General features: G+C 47.0%; 1 pseudogene; it reads right to left on the reverse strand.

Moving 5' to 3' along the window:
- Positions 1 to 6823: 6823 nt before the first annotated feature.
- On the reverse strand, positions 6824 to 12068 carry LOC119514473 (annotated as a pseudogene).
- Between the last annotated feature and the right edge of the window lie 1111 nt (positions 12069 to 13179).

Raw genomic sequence — 13179 nt, forward strand, 5'->3', positions numbered from 1 at the left:
GCCTGAAGCTGCCACACATGGCGGGCATGGGGCGGGAGCCCCTGGGTGTGCCTGCAGGGAGCTGTACCAGCCCTGAATCTCAGCCCAGATCCAAGCCCCCTCTAGGAGAGCCAGGCTGGCTAGTGTGGCACACCTGGGTGTGAATTAGCTCATCAGGCTTCATCTACTGCAGTGGGAAAAGACTGGGATTTGGGATGGGAGCTGATAGATGGGAGGGCCAAGGGTGTGGGAGGGCAGGCCAAGCAGGGCATCTGGTGGGAGTCCTCGTCAGGAAGTATCTGGGAGAAGCATTCTGGGGAGCACCAGGGAGGACTGCCTGGAAGAGGGCGTTAAATGGGAGACACCCTCGGCAACATGTGGGGGAGCTCCCAAAGGGGGCAGTGAGGGGAGGACTGGGGAGGCTGCCCACTGCTCCGGGTCATGGAGGATCACTGAGTGTCATGAGAGGGCATCAGGAGAGGGCAGAAGGCCCAAAAAAAGAAGGCAGAGCACAGCAGACAGAAGCTTCCGTGCTTGGCAGAGGGGTCCTGCTGTTCTGACCCTGGCTGGCTGCCTGCCTCCCAGGGCATCTGATCGAGGGGTCATCCGCAGGCCCACGGTGACCAGCAGAGCCAAGACACAGCAGCTGGGCCACCCCGGTGCCTCAAAAAGCTCCCTTAGGAAGTGGAGAAGGAAGGAGGATCAGAATCCCTACTTTGCCACGTGGACTGGCAACTGCCCAGGTTGGAGGCTGACCAAGCAAGAGGCCCTGCACCCAGGAGGCCCCCAAGGCTTCAGGCCCAAGACAGAGGCCAACTCAGAGCTCCCAGGTGAGGCCGCTGAGAAAGAGCTTGGAGTCCAGGGTCCAATCTTGCCTCTGTCCTCTGCTGCAGTGCTCTGAGACCTCAGCCAGACTCCTTCCGCTCTCTGTTCCCAGCTCTCATCTATGGGAGCAGCTGGGACACCCCAAGACGCAGCTTGGAGCTAGCTCAGGGAGCGTCCACCAGGGTTCAGCTCCTGCCTCAGCTCTCCTCTGCCTTCCTCTCCTCCCAGGCCTGGCCTCACCAAAAGAGGAGGTGGGCCATCAGGGGGAGGAGTGGGGTGAGACCCCTATGGGCCCTATGCCCAGCTGATGCCTAGATGTGATCTGGGGTGAGCAGCCTCAGGGGGCGGCAAGGGGCACATCCAGCTAGGACTTGACTTTGTGAAAATGTCCCAGAGACATTTATTCAGGGAAGAAAGGGGAGGGAGTCTGCTAGTTTAGGGAGTAATAATTTTGCAAAACCTTAACAAAAGTTTCGGAAAATCTTGTTTCCCCCTTCATTGAAACCGTTGTTTTCCAAGGGAAATTGAATTAGGAGGAGGTGGTGGCTGGAGGGGGCGGGAGAAGGAAGAGCAAGCCACATGTTTTTCTAACTAACTAGGCGCCTGTCCTCTGCCAACAATTCCAGGAGCCCTTTTGCGCTCTGTGTCTGGGACCACCGGGGCTGCAGCCAGGGCCGGGAGAGAGCCCCCAGCAGCTCTGGGGATAGTGGCAAAGCTGGAGCCTCCCCACCCTCATCATCCTTCCTCAGTCTGGGCTTGGAGGGTAGGTGGGATTTAGCCAAGAAGTGGGGTTATGCCCTTGGTGCTGGGGCATCAGCCGGGGAAAGGCTTTTGCAGAAAGCTGTGTGGCCTTGGAGACACTGCTCAAATCTCTCTGTGCCTTAGTTTCCCTCCTAGGAAGACTGGAGTCAGTAATGGATGCCCTGAGTAGTGAGCTGATCAGAAGACAAGATGAGACAAAAGCTATTCCTCTGAAAAGTGCTGCTGTCTTCATCACAATTAGCATCACTACCATCATCCTGTTGAGAGATGGCCGTTCAGCACCATTGTGCAGGCTGGTTCCGTGTGATTGCTAGAGGCTGGCTGGAGTGCTGCGGAGCTGAAAGAGCAGGGATCGACTAGTGATGCCTGTCAGGGACGCAGCTGAGGAAAGCAGTGGTACATGTGCCAGGTATTTGCCATCTCTAAGACAGTCTGAGTCCTTCAGGCTACTGAAGAAGAAGCTGAGACCAAGGAGTAAAAAGGGTCACTAAACCTTCAAAAGATAATTCTTCCTGATTCACACACTTATCCACAGGTCCTCACTCAAAAGCCTTCGATGGCTCCCGTTGCCTACAAAATAAAGTCCACAATCGTTAGCTGGTCATCCAAGGCCCACTCTGATCTGGTACTGAGCACACTTTCCCAAGATTTATTTCCCTCCTAAGGACTATGTTCCAGTGCTCCCACCCCACGTTTCCCACTCCCTTCCTCTGCCATCTCTGCTCAGCTTCCTCTCTCCCCACCCCAACTCCGACAGCCCTCCCTCTCTACTTTCCTTGGGATCCTGGTCAAACTATATTTTAGCAAGATTCCCATGTCTTCTCTCCCCTGCTGAACAGTGAGCTCCTGTAACTGACCAGATTGGTTTCATTTTTCTTTCCCTTTCCTGGCACAGGGCAAGGGATGTGGACATCCTCTAAGTAAATGAAATGAATGTCTAAGCTCAAGAGGAAGGCAGTGGCCACTCACACCAGACACAGGGGCTCTGACTCCCAGTCCAGTGCTCCCCCAGGGCCCCAGATGCCCTTCTGAAAGTCTGACTCTTTTCCACTTCAGCTCTCTTGAGGCGTTCCCAAGGCTGGATAATCCTTCCTTATCCCCTTCCTCCCAGCCCCCTCAGAGGCATCCAGAGGACCCCAATTCAAGGCTGTCCTGCCCTGGGCCACTGCCTGATGGTGTGATCCAAGAATGGAGAAAGCCTGGAAGCCCAGACCTGAAATGTCACCACTCTCCCTAATGCTCAGGACAGTGATCTCTATATAAATCCATCCAGTGTGATAGAGGTGCAAGGGGTGGGGGTGGGGGGTGACACAGGGACATTCTGGAGCTCTGATCAATCCTTTATCTCTAAGTGTAAACGAGCCCCAGGGCAGGGGAAAGAGATCTGGGCTGGGAGTCTAAGTCACAATCTCCAGCTGTGTGACTTTGGACAAGTTCCTTGCCCTCTCTGGGCTTCATCTGGGCTGGAAATCAGAAGACCCTTCCAGCTCTAACAGACAAATCTCATTTATACCTCCCAGGAGAGCAAGAAGCCTGGGACTGTCTCTTAGAGGATGGAGGAAGGACCCACTCCAAGCCCTGCTCTGAGAGCCCAGCCTCTCGGCCCCCATGCACACTCCTGTCCCCTCCTCCTGGGCCCTGTGGCGTGGGCCGCCCAGGAGACTGTTTCTCGTAAACTCCAGTCATCCCAAGGGCCTTCCTTGGCTGAAGCGATCCCTGAGCTGAAAACTAGATGACAGCTCTGGCTTCTCTGTACATTTTGCAAATTGAAATACCTTTGAGGGATGCCAGCTCTGATCAGAGACATTTACCTTGTTAAAAAGGATATTCAGACTCATTTATATTGTAAAAAAAAAAAAAAAAAAAAAAAGTACATTCCTGTGAAGAAAGGGGTTCTCCTCTCAAGAGAGAGAGGAGAACCAGATTCTGATTGGGCGTCTCCATAAACATCACAGTTGCGTCTAAACTTCTGATGGCGTTCAAGCCCAGCTTCACCTCCCGCTTCTCCCCTGCGCCCATCCCGGGCTGCCCCCGCAGCTCCCAACTGCCAAATCTTTGCTCCTGCAACTCTCTGACCCAGAGTGTCCTCTGCAGGGTCAGTCTTGCTGGTCCTCGGGAAGCAAGAAATGGTGGTGGGTAGGAGTTTGGGCTCTGCGTCAAAGGTCCCGGGCCCAGCCCTACCTCTGCCACTTCCCTGCAAGTTATTTCACCTCTCTGAGCCTCAATTTCTATGTTGAAAACAGAGATAATAGTAATGTCATCGATTGGCTTCCAGGAGATTTAAATGCCTAAAATGTTTAGAATGGTGTCTGGTATATGTTAAGTGCATACTGTTAAATGTTTGCTTTTAGATAACTAAAGGCTCCCCCTATGGCAGGCCTTCACGACGACTTGATTCCTTTCCACCTCCCTTGGCACGGCTGACCCTCCATACAACGCCGGACTGCAAGTGCCACAGGGGAGAGACCCACGCCCCTCCTCTTCAGCCCTGGACACACAGAGCCCAGCACCGGGCTCCAAGAGTGTTTGGGAATGAATGAAAGAGTTCTCAGGGGAGCCGGTTCATTGCAAGAATCATAAGGAGAACCTGCAGTGTACCCTGTGCTGGGATTTGTCAGTTTCCTCTTGTCCCCTCCTTCTAATCAGGCTGTGAACTTCCCCTCCCCACTTCCTCAGGTCCTCTTTCAGGAATGCCTAAATTGCCCCTGAAGCACAGTGTGCAGTAGTTGCTCAGCAAATGTTTGTCATGGGCAAGGCTGTGGGTGAAGAGGCTGTAGCAGCTCATCAGAGCCCCGGCCCCTGAGCAGGCCTTGCCCACAACTGATCGCAGACATTCTATGCTTTTCATATTTGAACCACATGAACGTGTCACTAATTGTCACTATTGCTGCATAACAGATTACACTAAAATGTCAACAGCTGAAAACAAGCATTTTATTTTTTTCATGAGGGTGTGGCCAGGAAATTGGGAAGGGCTTGGCAAGGGCATTTCTTGCTCGGGGTCTCTTGTGTAGCTGTAGTGAGGTATCGGCCAGGGCTGCACGTCATCTGACAGCTGGGCCAGACTGGACGTCCAAGCTGGCTCACTCACACGGCGGGCAGTGATGACGGCCATCGGCAGGGAGCTCAGCTGGGCTGCTGGCTGGAACACCGACATGTGGCCTCCCCAGCACGGTGGTCTCAGGGTAGTTGACTTCTTAAAAGAAAGCCAGCTACCAGTGTCCCGGGAGAACCAGGGCCTTTCATGATCTATCCATGAAGTCGCATCACACCACTTTGATCTGACCATATTGGTGGAAGCAGACACAAGTCTGCCCAAAGCCCACCCCTTGATGAGTGTCAAATAATTTGGGGTCATTTTAAAATCCACTACACTGATTTTATGAATTGAATTAATTTGGTTTCTAAAAATTATAAGGAAACATTATATTGCTACTAAATAGAAAACCAATATCGAATACCTGCAAAAATAAATACAAGGAAAGCAAAACATCACTTTCCTATTGCTCCACAAATTTAGCAGCTTAAAACCATGCACCTTTATCATCGCACAGTTTCTGTAGGTCAGGTTAGCTGGGGCCTCTGCTCAGATTCTCACCGGGCTGAAATCAAACTGTTGGCTGGAGCTACAATCTATAACCTTTGTTTGGGGTCCTCTTCCAGCTCCACTGGTTGGTGGCAGAATTCAGTTCCTTGTAGCTGAATGGCTGAGGTCCCCATTTTCTTGCTAACTGTTGGCCAGGGACCGCCCTCAGCTCTAAGAGGCCACCCACAGTTCCTTGCCACGTGGTCCCCAGAGGCAGTGCACAACATGGTTATTCGCTTTCTCCTAGGCCGGCGGGAGCCCATCTCTCTGACACGCCACCTGCTCTTAAAGGCTCCTCTGATTAGGTCAGGCCCACCAAGGATGCATTCCCTTTGGATTAACTAAAAGTCAATTGACGGGTAACTTTACCACAGGAGTGATAACACATCATAGCCACCAGGGTTGCCCACATTTAAGGGGAGGGGATTACACAGGGTGTACACTGTGGGGAGGTGAGGGTCTTTGAGGGACCATCTTAGAATTCTGCCTTCCACAAACATTTTAAAATTCCAACTAGATCCTATTGTCTGCTGAAGCCTCTGGCTCTGAGACCCTTGCCTTAGGTGGGAGATTAGCAGGTATTGGACAGGTGATAAAGACGTTCCAGGACCTGAGACTTTTGCCTTGATGGTCATCAAAGACATGAACAAGATGGAAAAGAGCATTCCTTTCTCACTCTGCGGCTCAGTGCCCCATCAGTTGGAAATCAAGACCAATATTGAAATTTAGGAACCACACTTAAAATCGTCATCTCATAGACCACCCTCTGGGAAACACAAGACCAGACAAACTTTAGACCTTCCCAGCTAAACATTCTATAACTTTGACCATCAATCTCAACCCTATCCTTTTTGGCCATGTAGTCTTCAGCTGGCCATGGTGAACCCAGGATTTGAGAATGGGCTCTGCAAACTGTAAAGTGCTGTGCTAATGTATGGGGCTATTATTATTTGTCCTACCTCCCGGGCTAAGCCAAGCCGGACTTTGCAGCTCAACTGGGTACTCATAATTGCTGGGCAAAGCTGAGCTCAGGTCCCAGTGAATTCTCACAACGTTAACTAACCATCAGCATTCCTGCTGTTGTGGATGGCTCAGAAGGGGACAGGCTGTGTCATCTCAGGGGCTGAAGAAGAGATGCGCCAGGGGATCCTCCCATATTGACCACCCTGTGCATTGTTCTCCAAGAACCACATAATAGGCCATACACTGACCAGCATTTGCTATTTTCATGGTAATTTAATATGTTTTAGGGGGAAACATCTCTAGTGATTCAACCTGTGGTTTAACAGATAGAACTTCTTAGGATGAGGCTAAGCTTGAAGTAAAAAGAGTAATAATGTGTTTAAAAATATATTAAGCAAGAAACAGTATGTGTGGTGTTAATTTAGAAGAAGAAAAGGCATGAAGTAGTTACCGGAATGGCTGGAATTGGGAAAAATCATCTTGGGTTGACAGTCCACCACAGAGCGGACCCAATGCCCATGATTTGTGGGGTGTGCCACAGCCCCAACTCCCGGCCAAATCCAGGATGCTCGCCTCTGACAATGGGACGGGGGTGTCTGAAGCAGAAAGCATCTCTTTGTAGATGGAGTTGCCCGGCTAGACCCGGCCGGACAGTGGCTCTGCTGTGTTCTGTAACTGCTGCCTGCTGTGTAGTCTGCGGCCTTGCCATCAGGGCCAAAGGGCGACCACAGCCTGCACTGGCTGCCCACGGGCGCAACTCCCTGCTAGGGAGGACCTGAGGGGCCCTGGGAGGTTCCTGAGCTGATTTCTGGTGGCCAGGGAGGGTAGGTGGAGGAAGAGCCTGTGGCAAGGGTGGAGGGGCTCAGGGTGGGGCAGGAAAACCCAGGCAGGAAATATGGGCAACCAGGAGGTCTTCACCCCAGTGAGAGAAAAACCAGCCTTGGCAAAGAGTAAATAAATCCAACCCGGCCCAACCCAAGCCTGGGCAGAGAAGCTCACCTTGTCTCCCAGTGGGCATGGCAGGCAGTGGCCAAAGTGGGGATAGGGAGGGTCCCAGGGCAGAAGTGACGGGGTACTAGGGTGTTCAAAGGTGCCGAGAACAGAGGTGGGTCTCTGTTGGGTGGCAGGAACCTCTCTCGGTGGCCGCTGGGAGAGCCTGGGAGGAGGGAGCTGGAGGGCAGGGGAGCATCAGGATAGAAAAGGAAGGGGAGTGGGATTCAAGTTCCCTGGGCACCTCCTCGCACCAGGGGTTTGGTAATCAGAGGCGGCTGATGCACACTGAGCACCCACCTGAGCTAGGCCTCCCGAGTCAGGCTCCTGGTGGCATTATCTCACCGGGTCCTCCCAACAAGCCTGCAAAGAGGTATGGCTACTCTCCCCAGTTTACAGACGTGGAGACAGAGGCCCAGGGAGGTCAAGCAAATCACCTGAGTAACAGAGCCAGAACCATTCTGCCTCATTGCCCCCATTCTCCCGTGTAAGCCTCCCAAACACGCAGGGAGGTATGGAGCTGTTGTCCCATTTCACAGATGAGGAAGCTGAGGTTCAGGTTGAGGGACTTGTCAACAGGATGCAACCCAAATCTGCTTGTCTCTAAAACCTAGACTCTGACCATCAGACCATAAGACAGCTGGGAAAGTTGGGCCAGAGCCTGCAGCTCAACACTGGAAGCAAACATGCACTAGGCACCTGTTTTGTAGCAGGCTCTACCTTCATCACCAACCCTCGGAACAACTACTGCAGCCCCAGTTCACAGATGGGACAATCAAGGCTCTGTGAGGTTAACAGGCCAGACAGAGTCTACACGGCTAATGAGCAGCAGTGTTGGGATTCCAAGCCAGATCTGCCTGAACTCCAGTTGTAGGCTTTCTCCACTCAGTGTCCACCTTTGGGGGAGATGCATCCAGAAAGTTCCACCTTGGGTCAAGCAGGCTGCCCTGGAGGCTCCAGAGCAGTCAGATGGACCCCAGTACCCTGTTTCCTCACCCATGCAATGCGGTGACAGAACAAAGGAGGTACATTCTAGAGATGAGCAAGGTGATACCAGAGAAGGAACGTGACCCAAGGGTACACTGCAGGGTAGTGACAGTCAGAGAAGGCTCCTGCAGGTCTGACCTCCCCCCTCAGACCCCCTTCAGGTAGAGACAGTTCCTGCCAATGTCCATCATCTTCTGATGTCAACAGCCAAAGCCTCCCACCCACCTTTTTTTTTTATTGGCGATGGTGTAGGTTTACAAAAAATCATGCAAAAAATACAGAGCTCACATATACCTCCCTCCCACACACAGTTTTCCCCATTATTAACACTTTGCATTAGTGTGGTACCCTTACTACAATTGATGAAACAATATTATTATAATTAAGCTATTAATTATAGTTCATAATATACATTATGTTCACTATTTGTTTTTATAGTCCTATGTTTGCTTTAAATTTTCTATTCTTATATATACAACCTAAAATTCAACCCCCCCTTAACCACATTCAATTATATAATTCAGTGCTGTTAATTACATTCACAATGTTGTTGTACCATCACCATCATCCATTACTAAAATGTTTCCATCATCCCAAACAGAAATTCCATACCCATTAAACATTAACTCCCCACTCCCTACTCTCACCTTTCCCCTGGTAACCTGTATTCTAGTTTCCGACTCTAATTTTCTTGTTCTAATTATTTCAAATCAGTGAGATCATACAATATTTGTCTTTTGTGTCTGGCTTATTTCACTCAACACGATGTCTTCAAGGTTCACCCATGTTGAGGCATGTATCAGAACTTCATTCCTTTTTATGGCTGAATACTATTCCTTTGTATGTATGTACGGTATTTTGTTTATCCATTCATCTGCTGATAGACATGTGGGTTGCTTCTGTCTTTTGACAAATATGAATAATGCCCCAATGAACATCAGCTTACAAATATCTGTTCAAGTCCCTGCTTTCAATTCTTTTGGGAATATACCTAGCAGTGGGATTGCCAGGTCTTGTGGTAATTCTGTTCTTAACTTCATGAAGAACTGCCGAATTGTTTTCCACAGCAGCTGCACCATTTTACATTTCCACCAAAAATGAATGAGTGTTCCTATTTCTTCACATCCTCTCCAACACTTATTTTTGTTTTATAAAAAATATTAGCCATTCTAGCCACAATTAAGTGGTATCCCATTGTGGTTTTGACTTGAATTTCTCTAATGGTTAATGATGTTGAACATCTTTTCAGGTGCTTTTTGGCCATTTGTATATATTCTTTAGAGAAATGTTGTTTCAAGTCTTTTACCCATTTTTTGATGGGTTGTAGGGTTTCTTTATATATTCTAGATATTAAACCCTTATTGGATATGTGGTTTCTAAATATTTTTTCCCATTCTGTAGGTTGTCTTTCTACTTTCCTGATGAAGTCCTTTGATGTATAAAATTTATTTTGATGAAGTCCCATTTATCTATTTTTTCTTTTGCTGCTTATGCTTTTGGTATAAAGTCTAAGAAACCACTGCCTAACACAAAGTCCTGATGATGCTTCCCTATGTTTTCTTCTAGGAATTTTATGGTTTTGGTTCTAATATTTAGGTCTTCGATCCATTTTAAGTTAATTTTTGTATATGGTGTGAGGTAGGGGTCCACCTTCATTCTTTTGCATATGGAAACCCAGTTTTCCCAACACCTTTTGTTGAAGAGACTATTCTTTCCCAATTGAGAGGATTTGGTACCCTTGTTAAAAATCAATTGGCCATATATGTGAGGGTTGATTTCTGAACTCTCACATCAATACCATTGGTCCATATGTCTGTCCTGTGCCAGTATCATGCTGTTTTTATTACTGTGGCTTTGTAATAATTTTTTGCTTTTTTTTAAATTCTGCAATAAATCAGTATCTTTTTTTTTTTTTTTAAACCAAACCAGTGAAGGAAAGGACAAAGACCTTTGGTTCACTTACATATTTATGAATGGAAAAAATTATAATTCAAATTCACTCATTAAAAAACTTAGATACAAATTACATTACAGATCATGCTTTTGTGTTTGTTTTGTTTCACATGAAGGTCTTAGAGACTCAATTCATTTAGAGACAAGGATGAGTACTCCAGGTAAAATATTAACAAATTGGAAGCATCTTGGATTTTTTAAAGTATATTTCAATACATAAATTTGTCTGCATGCTTTAAACAAACAGTATAGTTGTAGAATGAGAGAATCTAAATGAAAAGTTTGACCAGCACCAGCATTTTAATATTAGCCTGACAGTGTTAGTAACTGTGTTAGATATAATGGGACAATCTGAATCAAGATTCATTAAATATTTATATACCCCACTTCCCCATATTTAGGCTGGTCATAAAGTTAACAGTTAGTAAGTAAATACATAAGCATAATCACTTCTGGGCAGCCTCTTTTAAAAAATGCTGTTTAGCAATACACAAACTGCCTCAAAGATTTATGCTTATGTGAAGACATTCAAAGATACCAATAAAACAGTATGTCCTGAAAATATGGGCACATTTTAAAACATATTAAGACAATTCCATTAACCATAAGAGTCCCACAGTATGACTGAGTAATAATAATCTACTTTAAAAGCAAAAAAGTTTAATCAGTATAGTGCATGATTGATTCAACATAGTTCCCAGGGAACAGACCCTCCATAAAGGACAACTCATCATCCTTCTCTTTTGTATAATCGTATATTGCAACAACTTTCTCAATGTAATTATTAGGGGCCCAGGCACGATCTCTGTCTGCACATGGATCATTATACTGAACTACCGCAGCCTCCTCATCTTCCTAATCCACTGGGGGTGGTGGTGGCGGAGGTGGAGAATCATCAAACATGGGAATGTCTTCTGGTGGAGTGGTGGGGGTGGAGTTGGACTATCGGCAATGTTTTCCTGCACCCTGGCCACAAAGCCTGTGAGAGGAATCTGTGGAGTCAACTGGGGCATAAGGGGAGGGGGCGGAGCAATAGAAATTGAATTTTGAGAATAAAGTGGACCTCCGTTAACATGAGGCTGAGCAGAAAGCTGGGCGGTCACAGAGGGAGTCTGTCTGTATCCCGGAGGAGGCCGAAGAGGTGGTAGAGCTGTGCCAAGACATCTGCCTGGTCATTGTGCCGCACTGGGAGCCGGGAGTGGAGCCCAGGGCTGCTGGTCCAACCGAAGGGGGGGAAGGTGTAGGCACAGCGATGGGAATGCCAATAACACTGCTTCCGCTGTTCTCCTGGCTTCCACTTCCTCCCTACTTCCACCGTGTGTCCTCCGTCTCTGATTTGAAGAGGCTGTCCTGCCTGCACTGTGCTGACTTCCAAGCCTTGCACGTCTCTTCACGTAGTCATTAGGAACTGTTGGGAGTTTACCAGGTTCCAGGGTTTTGTAAGGAGTATTCCCTCCCAGTGTTCCCCGGCCTGACATGGGAGGACTTGGTGGTTTCTGAGTAGGAGGATTTGTTCTTGACAGTGTGCCAGTTCTTGCAGGCTGGTTATTCCCATGCTTGACACTGTGGCCCACATCATCCAAAACTGTATAGTCAATAGGTTTCCAGATACACCTCACAGTGTGCTCCGTATTTGCAGGTGCTATTATTTTGTGAGTTCTTGATGTATTTTTATTTGTTGTCAAAATACCAATCTCTCTTCGAGCCACCTTCTCTTTATGAATGTCCACCATCTGCGAGACATGATTGATGGAAGACTCCATTGTCCGAAGCTGAGAGGCTTGGATGTCCAGCAGCTGGAGTACATTGTTGGCCAGTGCATTTATTTGATCAGCAACACTAGCTAGGGATTGGATTGTGTAGGCTTTGGTCTCTTCTAAAGCTTTTCTCTTGTCTGTAGCCTGTATGTAGTTGTTCTCACAGTAGTCAGCCACTCGAGTCAACTTCTGGTAACTCGCTATCAGCACCCTCTTGCCAGATGGGATCTCCTCGTCTAGTAACATCTGCAGCTCTGCCATTTTCCACCCCTCTGCATTGCTTCCTCTAGTGTTCTGTAATAAGTTTTAAAATCAGGAAGTGTGAGTCCTCCAAATTTGTTCTTCTCTTTCCAAATGTTTTTGGCTATCTGGGGCCCTTTTCCCTTCCATTTAAATTTGATGATTGGCTTTTCCATTTCTGCAAATTAGGCTGTTGGAATTTTGATTGGGATTACATTGAATCTGTAAATTGCTTTGAGTAGAACTGACATCTTAATACTATTTAATCTTCCAATCCATGAACACAGAATGCCCTTCCATTTATTTAGGTTTTCTTTGCATTCTTCTAGCAATATTTTATAGTTTTCTGTGTATATGTCCTTTACATTCTTGGCTAAATTTATTCCTAGAAATTTGATTCTTTTATTTGTTCTTGTAAATAGGATTTTTTTCTTGATTTCCTCTTCAGATTGTTCATTACTAGAGTATAGAAACACTATTGATTTTTGCACATTGATCTTGAACCATGTAACTTTGCTAAATCTGTTTTTTAACTTTAGTAGCTTTGCTGTGGATTTTTCAGGATTTTCTGTATATAAGATAATGTCATCTGCAATTAGGGAAAGTTTTACTTCTTCCTTTCCAGTTTGGGTGTCTTCTATGTCTTGTTCTAGCCTAATTGCTCTGGTTAGACCATCCAGTACAATACTGAATAACAGCGTTGACAGTGGGCATCCCTGTCTTTCTCCTGATCTTAGAGGGAAAGCTCTCAGTCTTTCACCAGAGTATGATGTTAGCTGTGGGGTTTTCACATATGCCCTTTATCATGTTGAAGAAGTTTCCTTCTATTCCTAGTTTTCTCAATAATTTATCAAGAAAGGTGCTAGATTTTCTCAAATACCTTTTCTGCATTTATTAGGCTGATCACATGTTTTTTTTCTTTGTCCTATTACTGTGGTATATTACATTAATGATTTTCTTATCCTGAACACCCTTCCATAACTGGGATAAATTCCACTTGATCATGGCATACAATTATTTTAATGTGCTTTTGGATTCAGATTGCTAGTATTTTATTGAGGATTTTCGCATCTATATTCACAAGGGATATCTGTCTGTAATTTTCTTTTCTTGTGGTATCTCTTGGTTTGGTATTCT

This window comes from Choloepus didactylus, chromosome 2 (genome assembly GCF_015220235.1).
Source record: "Choloepus didactylus isolate mChoDid1 chromosome 2, mChoDid1.pri, whole genome shotgun sequence".
In the NCBI taxonomy this organism is placed as follows: Eukaryota; Metazoa; Chordata; class Mammalia; order Pilosa; family Megalonychidae; genus Choloepus; species Choloepus didactylus.